Genomic DNA, 20,287 nt, shown 5'->3' on the forward strand with positions numbered 1-20,287 from the left:
AAACTGCACCTCTGATCGAGACTTGAATCCATGCAGTTGGGACTCAAGAAAAAACCAAAAGCCAGATTGGAACTCGAAATCCATGGTCTTTTAACTGAGATCACTACCTGGTCTCAGGACTTAATGAACCTCAGGTTCTTGATGTCTCATCACAGAAAGAATTTTGTGAGAGAGAAAGTGATAGATAAGAGGTGGATTTATTTAGAGAGAAACACGTTCCACAGACAGAGCGGGGGTCATCTCAGAAGGTTAGAATGGCCTCAGAATATGGCAAAGTTAATTTTTATGGGCTGGGTAATTTCACAGGCTAGTGAGTGGGAGGACTATTACAACTATTTGGGGGTAAAGGCCAAGATTTCCAAGAATTGGGCCACTGCCTTCTTTTAGGCCTTTGATGGTTGGCTTTGGAATTGGGCTTCCCTGGTGGCTCAGATGGTAAAGAACCTGCCTGCAGTGCAGGAGACCTGGGTTCAATCTGTGGGTTGGGAAGAGCCCCTGGAGGAGGAAATTGCAACCTACTCTAGTGTTCTTGCCTGGAGAACCCCCATAGGCAGAGGAGCCTGGTGGGCTACAGTCCACGGAATCACAAAAGGTTGGCCATGACTGAGCGACTAAGCACACACACATTTGGAGTTGTGATGATGCTTATGAATGAGTCACTGAGCTTATGCTGGTGAGAGCATGTGGTGAGGCTCAAAGCCCACTAGAAGCCAAACACCACACCATCTTGGGCCCATTTGTTTCTAACCAGTTTATGCTGGGTCCTTGGGCTATGTCAGTTTTTTTTTTAAGATTGTGTCTTGCCCGATTCCCTCCTGTTTCAGAATGACAGTGACAATGCCCATTGCAGTCTGTGTCAACTTGGGCAATTCACGTCACCCATACTTTGACCTGTACAATAGCGATAGTAGTGACATCTTTGTTTCAAAAATAAGTGATGGAGCACACACCAAATTACCGGGGTAAGGCCTGGCAGTCCACAGAGGCGAACTCCCCCACTCGCTTCCCTCTCTCCCCTTTCTGCATCCCCCTGTGGTACCCAAATCTAGCACATGTGAGGTAAGCGGTGGCTGGTAAATGTCTGAATGACTAATGGACTCTCAGTCATAGGTCTTTCCATCTCATTTACATGAACAGTTATTTTAAGTGATTGAGCTGAAATATTAGGATATCATTAGAGTAACAACATTCTAAGATGTAAATAGACCTTAATCCAATTAATTAACTAATTAATTACCAGGGAATTCCTGGTACCCATATAGGCCAATGAACCATACATCTGACCCCAGCATCCTGGTAAATCATCACACCATGAACAACTTTGGATGCTTCAGGGTGGCCATCACTTGGGTGTGGCTCTTCTTCTGTGGTCCCCTTAGCTCACAGGTTCAGATAAGGTATCCACTGTATATATTTGAACTGTGGTGCTGGAGAAGACTCTTGAGAGTCCCTTGGACTGCAAGAAGATCCAACCAGTCAACCCTAAGGGAGGTCAACCCTGAATATTCATTGGAAAGACTGATGCTGAAGCTGAAGCTCCAATACTTTGGTCACTTGATCTGAAGAGCTGACTCACTGGAAAAGACCCTGATGCTGGGAAAGACTGGAGGCACTAAAGGAGAAGGGAGTGGCAGAGGATGAGATGGTTGGATCGCAGCACTGACTCAGTGGACATGAGTTTGCACACACTGCGAGATAGTGTAGGACAGGAAAGCCTGGTGTGCTGCTGTCCACGGGACTGCAACGAGTTGGACATGAGTTAGCAAAACTAAACAACAATTGCTATTATAAACCAGATTCATACATTGAAGCCCCAATTCCCAAGACTTCAGACGTGACTATATTTAAAGATAGGACCTTTAAAGTGATGGTTAAGTTAAAAACGAGGCAAGTGTCCTTATAAGAAGAGGAAATTTGGACACACAGACAGATACCAGGAGTGCACGCACACAGAGGAGAGGCCATGTGAGAACACAACGAGAAGACGGTAGTCTGCAAGCCGAGGGGACTTGACTCAGTAAAAAAAAAAAAAAGAATCATGACACCCTGATCTTGGACTTCTAGCCTCCAGAACAGTGAGAAAACAAATGTCTGTTGTTTGAAACCCCCAGTCTGTGGCATTTTGTAATGTGAGTCCTAGCAAAAATATATACTTATAACAAGCAAATTGTTCTTATTCATCTAGGAATGCTTTAAATTCTGAGTACTTAAAGCTTCTTGGAACATAGCAGGTAATCAGTAAAGGTATATCAAAGGGCAGAAAGCATCTGCGATTGGCATCATCTGGCAGAGCTTGGATGGAAGTCCCACATTCTAGGGGAGAGGGCATATTCAGCTGCAGAGAGACCAGGGAGTTCCCAGGAGTGCAGGGCCGTAAGGAACATGAGAAGGGTTCAGGGCAACTTTGATCACTTCACATCACCAGCCAGGCGGGTGCTCAGGGACCCTCTGAAGACATGGCTTCCCTCCTGAAGACCTTCCTATCCCTTGGGGATGATGGTGAGTTGCCAGATTGTTGACTTGGTTTTCCCTTTATCATAAGATGACAAGAGAAGGTCTCCTTTCTTTCTTCCATGTCAAACTTTATTAGTCTAACCTCCACCCCACATACTGCCTTCTACCTCTTAAAAATAGGACATTCCTCTTCAGTGAAATAACATGCCAGCAACAAAGACAAATGGAGAGCTGCAAGAAAAAGAACCCGGGAGGCTGTGAACTGCTTTCTTTCTTTCCCATATAAATATAGTAAGAGAATGTCCGATGCATAATTGCGCTTTGGCGAAAGATCGTAGCCCATTTATAGGGGAAGAGTGCGGACTCTGCTTCTCACTGAGCCAACTGCTTTTCTACTTGAGGGAAAATTAACGTTGGAGCCAAGTTATACCCGGCCTGACCTTTTCCTTCTCTTCCTCCTCAAATGACAACATTTCCAGACTGTCTTCTGGGGTTAATGTTCCCATTTCACCCTCTTGTTGCCGTCGTCGTTATTCAGTCACTAAGTGGTGTCCGGCTCTTTGCGACCCCATGGACTGTAGCATGCCAGGCTCCTCTGTCCTCCACTATCTCCTGCAGTTTGCTCAACTTCACGTCCGTAGAGCTGATGATGCTATCTATCTCATCCTCTGCTGCCCCTTTTTCTTTTTGCCTTCAGTCTTTCCCACCTCTGGTGAGATTCTTCTACCTGTATCCTCACAACACATTCACTTGCATAGTCTTGTGAGGGCTTCCAACTTATACTTGTTAGTATATATACATTTTGACCAAGTTCAGAAAGCCTTTTTTTCAAGGTGGAACTGCCTGACTTAGCATCTGATGCTTGTAGATGTCCCGCAAATGCTTGCATGGATGAATGAATGAGATGACCTAGTTTTTCCTACTTCCATCTTATGCCTATATACACACACATACACACACACACACACACACACAGATTGTGTTGGTTGATTGGATGTTGCCTGCGGCTAAAGGGAACTGACTTGCTTGAACGTGTAACTTCAAGACTCAGCGGTGGGCAGAGAACTGAGAAAATCAAGGAAACCCTGAATGCTAGAGCCACAGAGATGCTACTGTCAGCGCCGAAGTTTTCCCAGGTGGCACTAGTGGTAAAGAACCTGCCTGCCCATGCAAGAGACATAAGAGACGCAAGTTCAGTCTCTGGGTCGGGAAGATTCCCTGGAGGAGGGCATGGCAACCCACTCCAGTATTCTTGCCTGGAGAATCCGGCAGACAGAGGAGCCTGGCAGGCATTGCAAAGAGTTGAACATGACTGAGGCGACTTAGCAGGCACTCACACACGCGTGTAGTACCGCCACAAGAGAAAACACTGGGAAGAGGCACTTATTTTAGACTGAGTGCCCTGAGCAGACATCCCTGAAGAAGCATCATCTCAGTTGCGCTATGAAATATGAGCGGGAACACGATGAGAATGTGAAGTCTCCAGGGAGAGGGACCAGCCTGGGCAAAGGCTGGAGGCAGGAGGAAACTTGGCATGATCAAGGCGTGGGGAGGGGACCAGCTTAGCTGGAGCTTGATGAGTAGGGAAAACCTATAGGAGATGAGGATGTTCTAGACGGCCCAGGTCAGGCCAGGGAGAGCCTTGGAGGCTGTCTTAGGGAGATTGGAGCTTTGTCTTGCTCACTCAGGACACTGGCAGGAGAGAAATGATCTACTTACATATTACTAAGACCTCATTGCTGATGTCTGGAAAAGAGAACGGGGATGATAAGAGAGAAAAAGGAATGAAGGTTTTGAAGCTATTGTAGGCCTTCCCTGGTGGCTCAGTGGTAAAGAATCAGCCTGCCAAAGCAGGAGACTCAGGTTTGGTTCCTGGCCTGGGAAGATCCCACATTCTGCAAAACCACTAAACCTGTGCTTGTCAACTATTAAGCCTGTGCTCTAGAGCCCAGGAGCCACAACTACTGAAGCCTGTGCCTTTGTAGCCCGTCCTCCTCAATAAGAAAAGCCACTATAATGAGAAGCTCATGCACAGCAGCGAAGAGTAGCTTTTACTTGCGGCAACTAGAGAAAAGTCCATCCAGCAATGAATACTCAGCACAGCTGAAAATAAACTTTAAAGAAACTGTTTGCAGTGGTTCTGATGGGAAAGGATGGTGGTTTGGGTGAGGGAGTGGGGAATGAGGGTGGAAGGTGTGGACTGGAACCCATTTGGGGTTGAGTGATAGATTGGATTGCAGACGGCAGGGTGGACGGGGTCCTGATTTAAGAAGGAACGGCTCTCCAAGGTTTCTGGTTGAAGGACTTGGCGGATGATGGTACATGTTGCTGAGACAGAGAGAAGCACCAGCTGAAGATGATGAATTAAGGTGATTAGCGGAGTGGGCTTTGCAAAGATTTGGAAACAAGGGTAGCGGCTGCAAGGCAACAAAATGAGGTCAGACCCACTCTGAGTGAGCTTTCTGCATGCAGGTTACACATGCACCTTGCAAATTCCTCAATGAGGGGTTCTTCGGGATGGAAGTCAGTTCACAAGATCAATCCAGAGATGCTCAAGCTATGCTGGTCAGGACCGACCCTAAGTTCCAGGAGATTGATAGGGTATCCCAGGGGGCCCATGCAATGGGGAAAACAGTCTTGAAATTACTTTGTCTTTTGTTGTCTCAGGAAAGCTAATGTGAATATTTTTATTCCATAATATTAATATGTACTTGTATTTATGTGTAAGATACGTGTATGTGTATATGTAACGAGATTAATATTATTAATATTAAATGATGTTTCGAATGACCCACAGTCAAGTGAAATTGACCATCCAGGAAAAAATGTCTCATTTATATGTTGGTTTCATGGACCACCTGGCATACAGCCAGGCTGTTTCAGAGGTATGTGTCTCCCGTTCTGAGAAATATGACTGTACATGAATAAAAATCAGAACAGGAACCAGTGGATCTGGCTTCCCCGTCATCTCCGGTCTTGGGCAAGATGGTTCCCATCCCTCGAGCGATGATAATACTGTCTATCTGCCCATTGTGTAGAGGCCAACCTTGTGTCAAGTACACAGGGGTCGTTTCACTCATGAGCTGAGCTGGACGGGAGGCACTGCCCCTTTCTGTCCCCGAGCTCTTGAGGTGTCTGAAGACCTAGAATAGGGTGCACAGGGACAGCAGCGCTCTGATGCTGCCCTGAGCTCCTGGAATTGAGCCGGGGCACGCACACTGCCGGCAGACACACGCGCCGGCTTCTCGTCTGAGCAGGCAGCTCCCGTCCGTCCCCGGTCCAGGGCTCCTTTCACAGAAGTGGGAGTGGGAGACTTGGCTGGGAATGACCTTCATTAGCTCTGAATCAAGCTCTTCCTCCTCTCCCTTTCCCCCTTAGAGATTTATTTATTCATTTGCCTTGGCGGAGTTAATGGGGACGCAGGCTGAGATGGCGGAGAGCCAGTGGTGGATGGAGAGTGTTATATATTGCTTCCTGCAGGGTGACACTGGGGGCGGGCAGGGTGGGAGGGAGGGGGTGGGCAATGGGGGAGGGAGATGGGCGGCTGAGGCCTGCTCTAATTGAATACCTTGTGAACAAGATGGATGGTCCACTCCCCGCCCCTTCCCGCCTCCACCCAGGGAGCAATTAGAAGTTGAAGTAGCAGAAAGAAAGAGGAAGGAAAAGCCTGGGTGGGGACGGAGAAAGGGAAGCATGGAGAGAAAGCGCTGGTGATGTTCAGATCTCAGAATAAGGCAGATACACAGAGGAGCAGAGATGGAGGTGGGGTGGGGTTGGGGGCATCCCAGCAGCCCGCATACCCCAGCACCAGGTACAGCCAAGGGTGGAGGCAGGCAGTGTGATTTAAGAAAGGCCTTCCTCTCTCCCCGTGGATCTTGCATCTCCATGTTTGATGATGCATGAAATTCATTACTTAGGTTTAGGATTTTGAGTCCCTCCATGGGAGACAATAATTTAAGCTGTGGTCACTGTTTGACACCTCAGTGTAAATGAGCTGTGAGATGGTGTGGTGGGGAGGGGGGAAATTTATACCTGGAGAAAGCAAGGTAGGGGCTATGAGAGGAGGCTGAGAAGGAGTGAATTAGGGTTGAGGACCCAGAAAAATATCACTGTGGTCTCTATCACTCCTAGCTTAGTGCTCTGTGGCTGAATCTGGGGGGTTCAGGGTCCTGCCCCAGAAACACAGGAAGGGGTTCGGGAAGGAAGCTTGAGGAAGGCAGAGCATGGGTGGAGGTGGGGGGGCATGGCGGAGAGCATGTGAGGATTTGGGGAGCTAGGCAAATGGTAACGCAAGTTTGTGTGCCTGATGCACAGTGAGGTCAAACAAACAAAACTTCACAGTTTGGAACAGAGAGAGGTTTTCCCAGCGTTGTTGTTCAGTCGCTAAGTCATGTCTGACTTTTTGCGACCCCATGAACTGCAGCAAGCCAGACTTCCCTGTCCTTACCCATCAATGGTAGAGCACCCACCTGCAGCACAAGAGACGAGGGTTTGATCTCTGGATGGGGAAGATCCCCTGGAGAAGAAAATGTCAACCTGGGAAATCCCATGGACAGAGGAGCCTGGTGGGTTACAGTCCACGGAGTCACAAAAGAGTTGGACACGACTGAGTGACCAAACAAGAACAACGCGCAAAGAGACAGGTGGTTCATGCCCTAAAAAGCCTCAAAATTCCCCAAAGTCTTTGGCGAAGCATTTTTAAAAGCCAGGTGAAGGGGGTGGGGTCCACAGGGTCTGTGATCAGCTCCTGCAGAGTTCTCTGCTGGGATGATGGTGAGGGAGCAGGGTGGTGTCACAGGGGTGAACATTATCAGTCCTTAGGCTCCAGGAGGCCTGGAACTGCGTGCTCTAGGTCATCAAGTAGTTAACATCATCCATTTGGTGGGGGGTTTTCACATCTGCGAAACAACTCAGGAAATTTGCATCAAACACTTAAGAGAGGAGTTAAAACAGAGGTTGTGGGGGAAGTTCTCTCCCAAGAAGCCTTCATAGGGTCCTGCCTGGTTACAAGGAGACTCGTTTAGGGACAAGTTAATGCCAAGAGTGGAGGTTTTAAGGGAGAAGTTGATTTGGCAGATGGGTGAGAAGTAGCCAAAATAGGAAAGATCTTCAACATATACCATGGAGTTTGGGCTTGATTCTACAGATCACTGGAAGGAACCACCAGTCCTTTCTGAGCAGGGGAAGAAGAGAAGTGGCTGAAGGGGAGGGTGAAGAAAATTAGCCCAGGGGCCTGATCTCAGCTGCTGCTCCTCAAAGATTCCTTGGAGGAAGGCATGACAACCCACTCCAGTATTCATGCCTGGAGAATCCCATGGACAGAGGAGCCTGGCGGGCTACAGTCCAGAGGGTTGCAAAGAGTCAGACATGACTGAAGCGACTGAGCATGCATGCACGGACATCCCCAAGGGGAGGTCTTACCATCTGCTTTCTGCTGCTAAAGACCTTGTGACTTCAGAGGCTGTATACCTGCCCAAGACATTCAGCTGCAAAACAGGAGCGATGAGATTTGAATCCGGGTCTATCTGAAACCCATATCTGTACCTTTCAATGACAACATGTTGATGGGTTTTAGTGAGACTTGAATTCTCCAACATGCCAGGTTTTCTACGTGAGCATCTTGAAAGTAAAAGTGAAAGTGTTAGTCTCAGTGTTGTCAACTCTTTGCAACTCCAGGGACTGTAGCCCTCCAGGCTCCTCTGTCCATGGAATTCTCCAAGCAAAAATGCTGGAGTAGGTTGCCATTTTCTTCTCCTGACCCATGAATCGAACCCAGGTTTCCCACATTGCAGGCAGATTCTTTACAATCTGAGCCACCAGGGAATCTAAGGGCCATCATATGTATGACCGCAGACTCAGTAGATTCTCTTACGGCTCTGGAGGCTAGAAGTACACTTTCTCTCTTCAGATTCTAGGGGAGAGTCTTCCTGTGGCTCCAGAAATTCCATGGCTCATGCAGCATCCCTGACATCTCTGCCTCCATCTTCACAAGGACATAACCTCTGAGGGAGAGAGGATCTGCTGGCCAAGACCTTGATTTCAGACTTGGGGCTCCAGGCTGTGAGCGTACACATTTCTGTTGTTTAAAATTTCTGAGATTGTGGTGACTTCTTGCAGCAGCTATAGGAAACTAACACAGGGTGTTTAAGCAGAGCATTGTGCCCCACTAGTAAGGATGTCTCCAAAGGAATCTGAGAATCAGAAAACGAGATCATGGATTCTCTGGCAGTCCAGTGGTTAAGACTCCAGGTTTCCAATCCAGGGGCAAGCGTTCGATCCCTAGTCTGGGAACTAATATCCCACATGTCGCATGCCATGGGCAAAATAAATAAAAATACATAAGCGGGTCATTTGGCTGTGTTCAGGGTTCTTTCTAATTCTCAGATTTTATAACTCAGAGGGTTTTACTCAACTGCATTATGTGCTTATAATTTAACATTTGGCTTTTATATTTAATATAATTTTATAGGCTACACATACAATTTCACTTATTTGTCTGTAATGACTACTTAATATGCCATCAAATGAAAGTATCACCATTTCCTAACATTTTCATACTGATGATGCAAATGATTTAAATATTTTTTACTATTATAAATAATGTCACTGCAGACCTCCCTAGTCAAGCAACTATTTTTCATTTGATGTCCTTTGACAGTGTTGCAGCCAAAACCTTGGCTTTCTCAGCCCAGTGAAGCCAAATAAAAAAATACAGAGACAGAGTTTGGAGGAAATAGAAAGGTGGCTTTAATCCTCAGCTGACAGAGGGGAGAAACACAGTAGGCTAATGCCTCCAGAACTGTGACCCCTCCCATGAGGATTATAAGGGCTTCTATAAGATGAAGGCTCTCAATCAGGGGTCGGTGATGAGGAACAAAGGTGTCAGGATCTTGTATTGTTCTTCCTCTTACACTGTTTCAAAAACAGTCATAGGCTGGCATCAGGTAGCCAGGTAAACTGGGTCTGGCAGTCCGGTAGCCCATAGCTGGGTCCGCTGTCTTCCATGTATTGTACTGTGGCCTTCTTTCTATAATGCAAAAACAGAAAAAAGCTACAAGGGCTGGTGTGCAAAGAGAGTGCGGTAAAGGTGAGCACCAGACACAGGATGTGATTAAGACAGAGTCAAAGGATTATAGGCGCAGAATGTAGTTCCTGCGGAGTTAGGAGCAGAAAAGCAAACTTAGTTACAGGCTACAAGATGCTTCAGCTGGTGGCTCAGATGGTAAAGAATCTGCCAGAAGTGCAGGAGATCTGGGTTCCCTGGATCTGTGAGTTGGGAAGATCCCCTGGAGAAGGGGATGGCAACCCACTCCAGTCCTCTTGCCCAGAGAATCCCATGGACAGAGGAGCCTGGCAGGCTATGGTCCATGGAGTTGCAAAGAGTCGAACACAACTGAGCGACTAGCACTTTCATTGATTGGTGTTCAGATGTTCAGTCGTGTCCGACTCTTCTCAGTCCTATGGACTGCAGCATGCCAGGCTTCCATAAAAGCTAGGAGTGATCAGCCTTTCTCACTGTCATCTTCTTTGTTCTCAGGAAAGAAAAGTAAAATCCCTCATTCCTCTTTTTTCCTTTTCACTGCAGTAACAGTAATTCTCAACCGGGGGTGAGACATTCGGCAAGGTCTGAAGACTTTAACAATCAGTTGTTGGGAGACATGTCAGCTAGAGGCTAGGGATGCTGCTAAACTTCCTACTTACGGGGCATCTTTCCACAGCTAATGCTTTCTGGTCCAAAATGTCAATAGTGATGTGACTGGAAAAACATGCCTTAGGATAAAATCTTGGGATGGAATCAATAGGTCCTTGGGTTTGGCTTTTTTTTTTTTTAATTACTTCTTTATTTCATTTTTGGCTGTGCGGGTTGTCATTGCTCTGCTCAGGCTTCCCTAGCTGCAGCGAGCAGGGGCTAATCTCTAGCTGCCGTGCGCAGGCTTCTCACCACGGTGGCTTTTCTCTAGGCACTTGGGCTTCAGTAGTTGTGGCTCCCAGGGTCTAGACCACAGGCTCAGTAGTCGTGGCTCACAGGCTGTTGCCCCACAGCATGTGGGTTCTTCCCGGATCAGGGATGGAACCCATGTCTCCTGCTGTGGCAGGAGGACTCTTTGCCACTGAGCCACCAGGGAAGCCCTGGATTTGACTCTTGACGTGTGTTGGAGGAGTGTAAGCATCTGCCTGGCAGTGACGTGCTGGCCAGTGCAGAGCCGGGTCCACAGCTAGGACGGACTGTCATCGTCATAGTCCAGCTGTCTCTCCTTCATAGTCTGAAGCCAGAAAAACATCCAACAGGGTGTTGTTTCAGGACTGAAACTGACAAAAGATAAATATGCCTGGTTCTTCAGTGCTAGGCTCTTGATGACTTTGGGGAAATGAAGTTTACCCTCTTCTGGACAGACTCTCAGTTCCCACTGTGTTCGGAAGATTTCCCTAAACACTCTAGTCCACACTGCCTGTCTCATCATGAATGACCCTCACTGCCTACACTGCTCGAGAAATCAGGTTAAATATTCTGGCACATGGTAGGCCCTTGGAGATGCTTGGAAAATGTCTGAATAATGATCAGTTTAATGTATGTGTGTGTGTGTTAGTCACTAAGTCCTGTCTGACTCTTTGTGACCCCATGGACTGTAGCCCACCAGGCCCCAGGTTCCTCTGTCTGTGAGCTTCTCCAGGCAAGAATACTGGAGTAGGTTGCCATTCCTTTCTCCAGGGGATCTTTCTGACTCAGGGACTGAACCTGGGTTTCCTGCTTTGCAGGCAGATTCTTTACCATCTGAGTCACAGGGAAGCCCTATCAGCTTAACAGTTTTCTGTAAACTACCCTGAGTATGTACAGAGTCTGGTCTGTAATAGTGACCATGGGGAAATACACGCTCATTGAAACTTGGAATGACCCAGGCAGAACCTGCAGCCTCTGGTCCCCATCAGATGGTGGAGGAACCCATTCTATCCATGCTCTCTGAGCACTGACCAGAGGTGGGCCTCTTCCATGTCACCTGGAAGCTCATTAACAATGCAGGGCGCTACTTCACAGGTTTGTAACCCACCACCTAAAGCCCAGAGCTATGTATCTATGTGGATGGATGAAGAGGGTCTCCCCTTCCCCTGCCACGATCACAGATGGAGCTGGAGCATTCAAGAGAAACGATCTGGGAAAGACACTCTTCCTTGTCACTGAATATGATGCAGTCACATGGTAAAACACAGGTTGAGGAAGGGGCTCCTCAAAAGAAGGTGAAGATCGGTATCTTGCTAGCAACATGAAACGAACACAGATTTCTCACGAAGACCCGACAAGAGTCTTGGGAACAACATTAATCCTCATCATGGGATGACACACTACTTTCAGATCCTTCCTAGGGAAAAATTGTCAGAGTGCAGAGAACCGCCTTTTGCCCTCATTTTTCTCCCTCTGCCCTCAAGCATTGTCCAGAACTCCCTCCCCTCCCCACCCCAATCCTCTGGTCATCTAACAGGTATAAGCTATACCCTCTTCACAGATTATTGGGTGTCAAGAAGTATTTGCCCTCAGACTGAACCAACTGGAAAAAACATAAATAAAATAGTCCTTAAGTGGCATCTTAAGGACTATTTAAGGAAAGTAAACTAGGGTCTTCCATGCAGATTATATTCATATAAGAAAACTGAGACCCAAAAGTTCCACTAATAGCATCATGGTAAAATAGAATTTTGGATCCAGAACAGTAAGTGTGTGTTCCTGCCTATACAGGATTGTCTCTGTGCTCCTGGGAGGAGACAGAAAATCCACCTGTATGGTCTCTGGGGGTTGGGGGTAGGTGCCAAGCAAGGGATGTGTGTACTCAGTCTCTCAAGCCTAACCAACTCTTTGTGACTCCATGGGCTGTAGCCCACCAGGCTCTGTCCATGGGATTCTCCAGCAAGAATACTGGAGTGGGTTGCCATTTCCTACTCCAGGGGGTCTTCTGACCCAGGGATTGTACCCACGTCTCTTGTATCTCCTACATTGGCAGGCAGATTCTCTACCACCATGCCACCTAGGAAGCCCGCTTGTCCATGAAGCTGAAGAAGAGGATATGATCTCCAATTCCACTCTGTGTACCATACAGTTCCTGCATCCTAGCTTGTGATTTTTTGCTCTTAACTTCTCCCTTCCCTGTTGCAGTGAAGCTGAGAGGGGGTTTGCTCTCCAGTAAGCATCCGGAAGTCTTCAAAAGACATCGATCATTTCAGAGCACGCAAGTGCCTCCCTGAAGGACAGTTGGGTTGCAATGGAGCAGTGATTTTGGAGGGAAGATCAGATGTTCAGTCTTGGAAATAGTGACTGTGTCAGCCCACTGGGCTATGGAAGTGGGGATGCGTTGCAGCTCTTTTTTCTGTAATTGTGAGGCTGACGTTTCAGAACCAAGAGTCTGCAGAAGAGATTCTAATTAGAGCAATCAACCTGGCTAGTTTGTCAAAAACAAGTCTAGGGAAAGAAGAGGAGAAGAATGGAGTAGAAAAGAAAGGAGTGGGGAGGTCAGATCTTTAGATAAGCTATGGTTTAAAGGCAAAAAAAAAAGGACGTTAAAGAGAAGAGAAATTGGAGAAGATAAGAAGGAGAAGAAGGAGGAGGAGGTGGGATCAAAAGGGGGTAATTTGAGAAGCTTGGGGACAAAGAGTGCTACAGTTCATTGGAAGTTGAATCAGACGTGATATGATTAGGTTTGTTGGATAAAATGGAAAACCAGAATAACAATGGTTTAAAATTTTAGAGATGTTTTTCTTTCATAGAGGAGAAATCTGAGATAAACAATTGGCTGATGCGGCTGCTTCGTGTTTTCATCAAGGCTCTGGCTCATTCTGTGCTTCTGTTCCATAAGTGAAAGTGAAAGTTGCTCAGTCGTGTCCGACTCTTTTGCACCCCCATGGACTACAGAGTCTATGGAATTCTCCAGGCCAGAATACTGGAGTGGGTAGCCTTTCCCTTCTCCAGGGGATCTTCCCAACCTAGGGATCGAATCCAGGTCTCCACAATTGCAGGCGTATTTTTTAACCAACTGAGCTATCAGGGAAGCCCTGTTCCATAATGTTTATATTATCTGTTCCATAAATGTTTGTATTACATGGATTCCCTGTTAAAGTTTGCCTCATGGTCCAAGATGGCTGCTGGAGCTCCAACTGTCATGTCCACATTGCTTTAAAGAAAGAAAGAGGGAAGGGCAAAAATACTTGTGTCATCTTTTAGATGACACTGCTTTTAGACATTGCAGTGCTTTTAGATATACTCCTACAAGTCCATTCAGACAACTTCTGCTTCTGTATTATTGGCTGCATTTAGCAGCAGTGAACCTGGGAAAGATAGCATTTGCATTGCTGCCTGGAATAAAATCAGAGTCTGTAAGTAAAAGAGGAAATGGATATTGGATAAGCAATCAGGAGTGTCTACCATAGAAGCCAAATGTAGACAGTCTTTCATATAGTCCAGAAGAGTCAATAGCAGTGGATTTAAAAGTGTGGCCACCAAATCAGTAGCTTCAACATCACTTGTGAACTTGTTGGAAATGCAAGCTCTTGGGCTCTGCCTTCGACCTACTAAATCAGAAACCCTGAGGATAGTTTTGTTGTTGTTCAGTCACTCAGTCGTATCCGGCTCTTTGTGACCCATGGACTGCAGCATGCCAGGCTCCCCTTCACTATCCTTCACTATTTCCCAGAGTTTGCCCACATTCATGTCCATTGAATAGGTGATACTATCTAACCATCTCATCCTCTGCCACCCTCTTCTTTTGCCTTCAATCTTTCCCATTATCAAGGTCTTTTTCAATGAGTTGGCTCTTCCCATCAGGTGGCCAAAGTATTGGAGCTTCAGCTCCAGCATCAATGATTCATAATTAATTAACAAGCGGTTGGCTTCTTAATAATCTCTCCAGGTGATTCTGATGCTCCTTAGTTTGAAATCCATTAATCTACAGGTTTAAATGCTGCCATTCACCCCACATTGTTTGCTTCAACCATCATTGTTTGAGCAATCATCATGTGTCAGGCACAGTGCTGGGTTCCTTTAGTTAGATTATATTATTTAACGGACCATGAGAGAAAATAATAAAACTTAAAATTATACTAAAATAGTTAAAAGTTTATTTGATGAGTAAAAAAGGCCTTACTATAACCCTAAATATGAAATTAAAAGACGCTTACTCCTTGGAAGGAAAGTTATGACCAACCTAGATAGTATATTAAAAAGTAGAGACATTACTTTGCCAACAAAGGTCCATCTAGTCAAGGCTATGGTTTTTCCCATGGTCATGTATGGATGTGAGAGTTGGACTGTGAAGAAAGCTGATCGCCGAAGAATTGATGCTTTTGAACCGTGGTGTTGGAGAAGACTCTTGAGAGTCCCTTGGACTGCAAGGAGATCCAACCAGTCCATCCTAAAGGAGATCAATCCTGGGTGTTCACTGGAAGGACTGATGCTAAAGCTAAAACTCCAATACTTTGGCCACCTCATGCGATGGGTTGACTCACTGGAAAAGACTCTGATGCTGGGAAAGGTTGGGGGCGGGAGGAGAAGGGGACGACGGAGAATGAGGTGGCTGGATGGCATCACCGACTCGGTGGACATGAGTTTGAGTGAACTCCGGGAGTTGGTGATAGACAGGGAGGCCTGGCGTGCTGTGATTCATGGGGTCGCGAAGAGTCGGACACGACGGAGCGACTGAACTGAACTGATAACCCTAAAGATATTCTTCTGAATATCGCTTCTTATTTCACAGGACTAAGCAAAAACCTGGCTATGACCATTCTATGTATCTGAAATTTTAGATAGAATATTGACCAAAATGAACCTACTTGAATATCTGGTCATGTGTACAGTGTGAGATGGTTCCCAACAGAAAAGATAATTATTTGTTACTAAATTAAGGAAGAGGGGACTTCCTTGTTGGTCTAATGGTTAAGACTCTGTGCTTCTACTGCAGGGGCTTGGGTACAGTCCATGGTCAAGGAACTAAGATCCCACATGCTATGCAGCGAGGCCAATAATAATAATAAATAAATAAATGGAGGAAGGGAAAAGGCATATTGTAAACCTAAAACTCACCAGTAATCTCATCACCATAAGACGATATGACCATGGGCACTTACCTCTCCCTGTAGCTTCAATGAGCTGTGAACAGATAGAAACAGACGGGTTATAGTTTTTCTCAGTTCCCATTCCCCTTACAAAGAGACAAAGAAACAAACAAACGATCTCAAAGATGGTTAGAAAATTGAGGGAAGAAAGATCACAGTTCCAGATAATCTTCCTATCAAATAACCAGAAGAGCTACTGAAGTTTATTCTCATTCAATCATTCATTTATTTAAGGAGTTTCTAAGTTTCTACTACATCAAGCATGGCACCGAGGATGGGGTCAAGGTCGAGGAGACCAGCATCCACTCTCCAGGAGCTCATGTGTGCTCTGTGAAGGGGGAAGACGGGTCAGAGAAACACACACCATCGAGTGCTGCAGGGGTGACATGGATGCAAGCTTCCTTGGGGGCACAAAGGCCAATTCTTCCTGGAGAGACAGGATCCAGGATTCACTCTGTCAACTGACTTCTGTTCTAGGTATGAAGTTTTTCAAGGGTAGGCATGAATTTATCTCTGTATTACAGAAAATCTTTTTCTCTTCTATTGTCAATCAATAAGCCCTGAAAGGGCTTCCCAAGTGGCTCAGTCCGTGAAGAATCTGCCTGCCAATGCAAGAGATGTGGGTTTGATCCCTGGATTGGGAAGATACCCTGGAGGAGGGCATGGCAATCCACTCCAGTATTCTTGCCTGGAGAATCCCATAGACAAAGGAGCCTTGTGGGCTACAGTCCATGGGGTGGCAGAGAGTCAGACACGACGGGAGCGACTGAGCACGCACAGGAGCCGGGTAAGCCTCAACTGCTGACTGTCCTGCTCCTGCATCCAATGAATGCGCAGATAGCAGTGTCGAGTGTTCAGAATATTGAATATTTGCTCAATATTCAATATATTCCACTTCGTGCTTACTCTGGATTTGCAGACCCTTATCCAAGCGTTAATCCTGAATCATAACTATTGTTTTGGTCCTGTGTGTGTGTAAAACAACTGGAGATCATTAAAAAAGCCCAAAACCCCAATCCCATCAGGAGGCTGAAGCACACCATTGTTATTAAACCCAGTTACCCCATAAAATTTTTCTTTGACTTAGAAAGGAAATATTTGTTCCTGCACCTGTTGCTGGCTGTTACCAAGCAACTTCCTATGGTCTTTGGTCAAATGCATTTTCTGCCCCTATAGTTTGACATTTTTTTCCCGGAGGCCATCCTGAACTCCTCCAAGACACTGTTCATACACGTTTAAAATGTGGTGAGATGGTCCCATGTCACTGAGGGCCTGTGCAGACCATTCCCAGGGGTGGCAATTTCCACTGCTTCTTCTATTCCCATTGTAGAAGTATCTACCCAGGGAGTTGTACTTTAATCTAGTTAACCAGCCTATGAGAGGATGAAAAAGAGAAGACCTATAGGATGACAATGTTGTGTTGTGAGCGGGACAGTAAAGAGCCTAGTGTGCTGGAACACACTGAGAGGTGGACGGAAAGCCAGAAATAGTTCAAGGAGTTGGTATCTTAGGCCGAAGAGTCTGGACTTCCTCTGTCCTAACCACCCACATGATCTTGAACCAATGTTGGGATCTCTCAACCTCAGTTTCCTCTGTAAAAGGAAAGAGGATAGATTAGAAGCCTCCTCTCACGGATGATAAAGAGGAGGCATCTAAACCATTCAGTGGTGTGTTGGAAGGGTTTTTTAGGGAAGATTCATCTGAACTGGTAGAATGGATGGCCTAGAGAAAGTGTGAAATGCAAGGAATCACCGAGAAGTTATTTCAGGAGGCCAGGCTGCTTCCGTTTGGTACTGACCCCTGGGCCTGTAGCAAGAGGCGTTGTCTTTCCATCCTTATCTCTCTGTCCCCTCCCTCTGCTCCTAGACATTTCAAGTCAACAGTGAGGCTGGCTGGCCAGTGGAGTTTTCCCTTGGTCCCCCACACAATTTAGCGTAACTTCGCCTGGACAGCTGTAGGACAGGGTCTCAGAGGTAGTAGAGTCAGTCTGCTATCTTCCCCTCTGGTTCTCCAACAGCCAGTTAGAGCACTGGGCAGAAGCAGGTCACTGCTGTCAGCAAGAAGAATGGGCCATAGTTCATCCCTCGATTCAGTTTCTCAATTACACAAGGCAGCTTCAAGAGATAAGGAGGGTAGAGGAGACAGCTCTGCCCTCTCTGGGCCTCTTGGCTCCTCTCCTGCACAAGGGCCTGAAGCCTTCCCCGAGTTTGCCTTCTGTATCCACTGATGGTGGTTTAGTCACTCAGTCGTGTCTGACTCTTTGCGACCCCATGGACTGTCGCCCGCCAGGCTCCTCTGTCCTTGGAATTCTCCAGGTAAGGATATTGGAATGGGTTTCCGTTTCCTGCACCAGGGAATCTTCCTGACCCAGGAGGAACCCACATCTCCCGTGGGTCCTGCATTGGCAGGCAGATTCTTCACCACTAGTGCCACCTGGGAAGCTAGGTGATGCTACAATAGAGGGCAGAGAGTGGATCTGGAGGGGCAAAGAGAGGCTCCACAGCACACCAAGCAGCTCCTGTTTCCTTCTATCACTGCACGCATACAGGTAGCAGTTTGCACTGAGAAATGGCATCCTCAAGCTGCCAGGTTTTTTAAATTAATTAATCAACTTTTGGATGTGCTGGGTCTTCACTGCTGTGGGCGGGCTTTCTCTAGTTGTGGTGAGCAGGGGCTTCTTTTGCTGTGGAGCACAGGCTCTAGAGCACGGGCTCAGTAGTTGTGGCACATGGGCTTAATTACGTGTGAAATCTTCCCGGACCAGGGATCGAACCTGTGTACCCTGCATTGGCAGGCGGATTCTTATCCACTGTGTCACCAGGGAAGTCCAACTACCAGTATTTAGTGCCTTCTCCTCTAGGGTAGAAGTTCATAATCTTCCCTGATGGAATTCAGGGGATCAGTGAACTTGAGTTGGTAAAAAATGACATTCTTTGCTTTCACTAAACTCTAGTTGAAATTTAGCATTTCCTTCAATTATGAAATAGGCAAAAAGCCAAGGTAGAATTAGCAGTAACTGTGACATTGCCATCCATAAGATATTTTTATGTATATTACAGATTTTGCAGATATCTGGAAAGACGCTTTACATTCTTCACTACTTCAAAATTGTAGTAATTTTTAGACCTGGCTGTAGATCATGTTATTTAATGTGTTATTTAAAAAAAAAAAGCACATCTATTATTGTATCACGCATTTGGTTTTTTAAAATTATTTTGACAACTGTATCTCAATAAAACCCATGTGTTGTATGCACTTAGAAATGTTAAATCCCATGTAATATATGCATTTAAAGTTTTTTTCTGAGTTCAGAGGTTCATCAAACTCCCAGAGGGGTCTATGTCACAAATAAGTTTTAGGAATCTATAGTCTTAATTATCAACGGGGCTGTATTTGGAGACACGGCGTTTAGGAGGTAATTAAGGTTGAATGAAGTCATAAGAGGCTTCACAGGTGGCACTGATGGTAAAGAACCTGCCCGCCAATATAGGAGATACAGGTTCAGTCCCAGAGTCAGGAAGATCCCTTGAAGGAGGGTGTGGCAATCCACTCCATTATTCTTGCCTGGAAAATCCCCATGGACAAAGGAACCTGGGAGTCGGACACGACTTTGAGACTAGACGACAACAACAACAACTCTCTAGGCTATAACAGAACTCCTGGAACAGGGGTCCAGGGAAGTCCTGGAAGACTGTGATTCTGTTAAGAAAAACTCCTTAACACATCTCCGGTTATAGGCCAGATCCTATTCAGGAATGGAAAAATGATGTCCGTGAGCTGAACTGTTTAGCAGGGATTGTCCAGAGGCACAGACATGATCATACCGGTGAAGTGTTGCTTCTCTGGGGATTTAGGGTCCTGGGCTAAAAAGGGCGGAAAAGGGGTGACCAAGGTGGGAAGTCACAGCCTAGGACTGGAGGGGATGGTGGATACACTTGAGCGGGTGTGGTCACTGCTATTGACATCATGCTGTCCATTTCTGCTCCACCCTCTGGACATGTCTGTTAAACCCCCAAGTCAGATCTCACTTGGGGCATGAAGGGCAAAGTGGGGAGGAAGGAGTAGCAAGCTGATAAACAACACTGAGCCCCCAGTGGGCAGAGAGAACCCTGACAGAGGTGGCAAGCTGGCTGCCTGATCCCTGGGGGGTTCCAGAAACCCTCAGGAAGGGGACCTGACAAATCCTGGATTCCCACAGACACATAGCCTAGAGCTGGGCTGTGTTACCATCCTAGTGCACGCGTGCTCAGTCCTGTGACCCCATGGACTGTAACTCTCCAGTTCTCTGGCCGTGGGGTTCTCCAGGCAAGAATACTGGAGTGGGTTGCCATTTCCTTCTCCAGGGGATCTTCCCAACCCAAGGATCGAACCTGAAACTCTTGCATTGACAGGGGGATTGTTCAATTGAACCTGCTTCTCTTGAATTGACAGGTAAATTGTTTACCTCTGTGCCACCTGGGAAGCCTGTTACCATCCTACCTGGACTGTAAAAAGCCGAATGATTGCAAGAGGACCACAGCTCTGTGCACCACTAGGAAAGAAAAATGCTGCCGATTACAGTGGTAAGACATCAACTGTATGGTGGATTCTGATTTCAGACATCTTAAACGTGTGAATAAACGTGTCACTCAGAATTGACGAAATACGGTACTTCAGTATTGAACTGAAGAGTGACTCTCCCCTCCAAGGCTGGTGGGGCCAGGGACGTGGATGTTTTCTGTCATAGCCGTTGATAGCCTTG

Source organism: Moschus berezovskii, chromosome 6 (genome assembly GCF_049115385.1).
Source record: "Moschus berezovskii isolate FMDL1 chromosome 6, NW_MosBer_1.0, whole genome shotgun sequence".
Taxonomy (NCBI): domain Eukaryota; kingdom Metazoa; phylum Chordata; class Mammalia; order Artiodactyla; family Moschidae; genus Moschus; species Moschus berezovskii.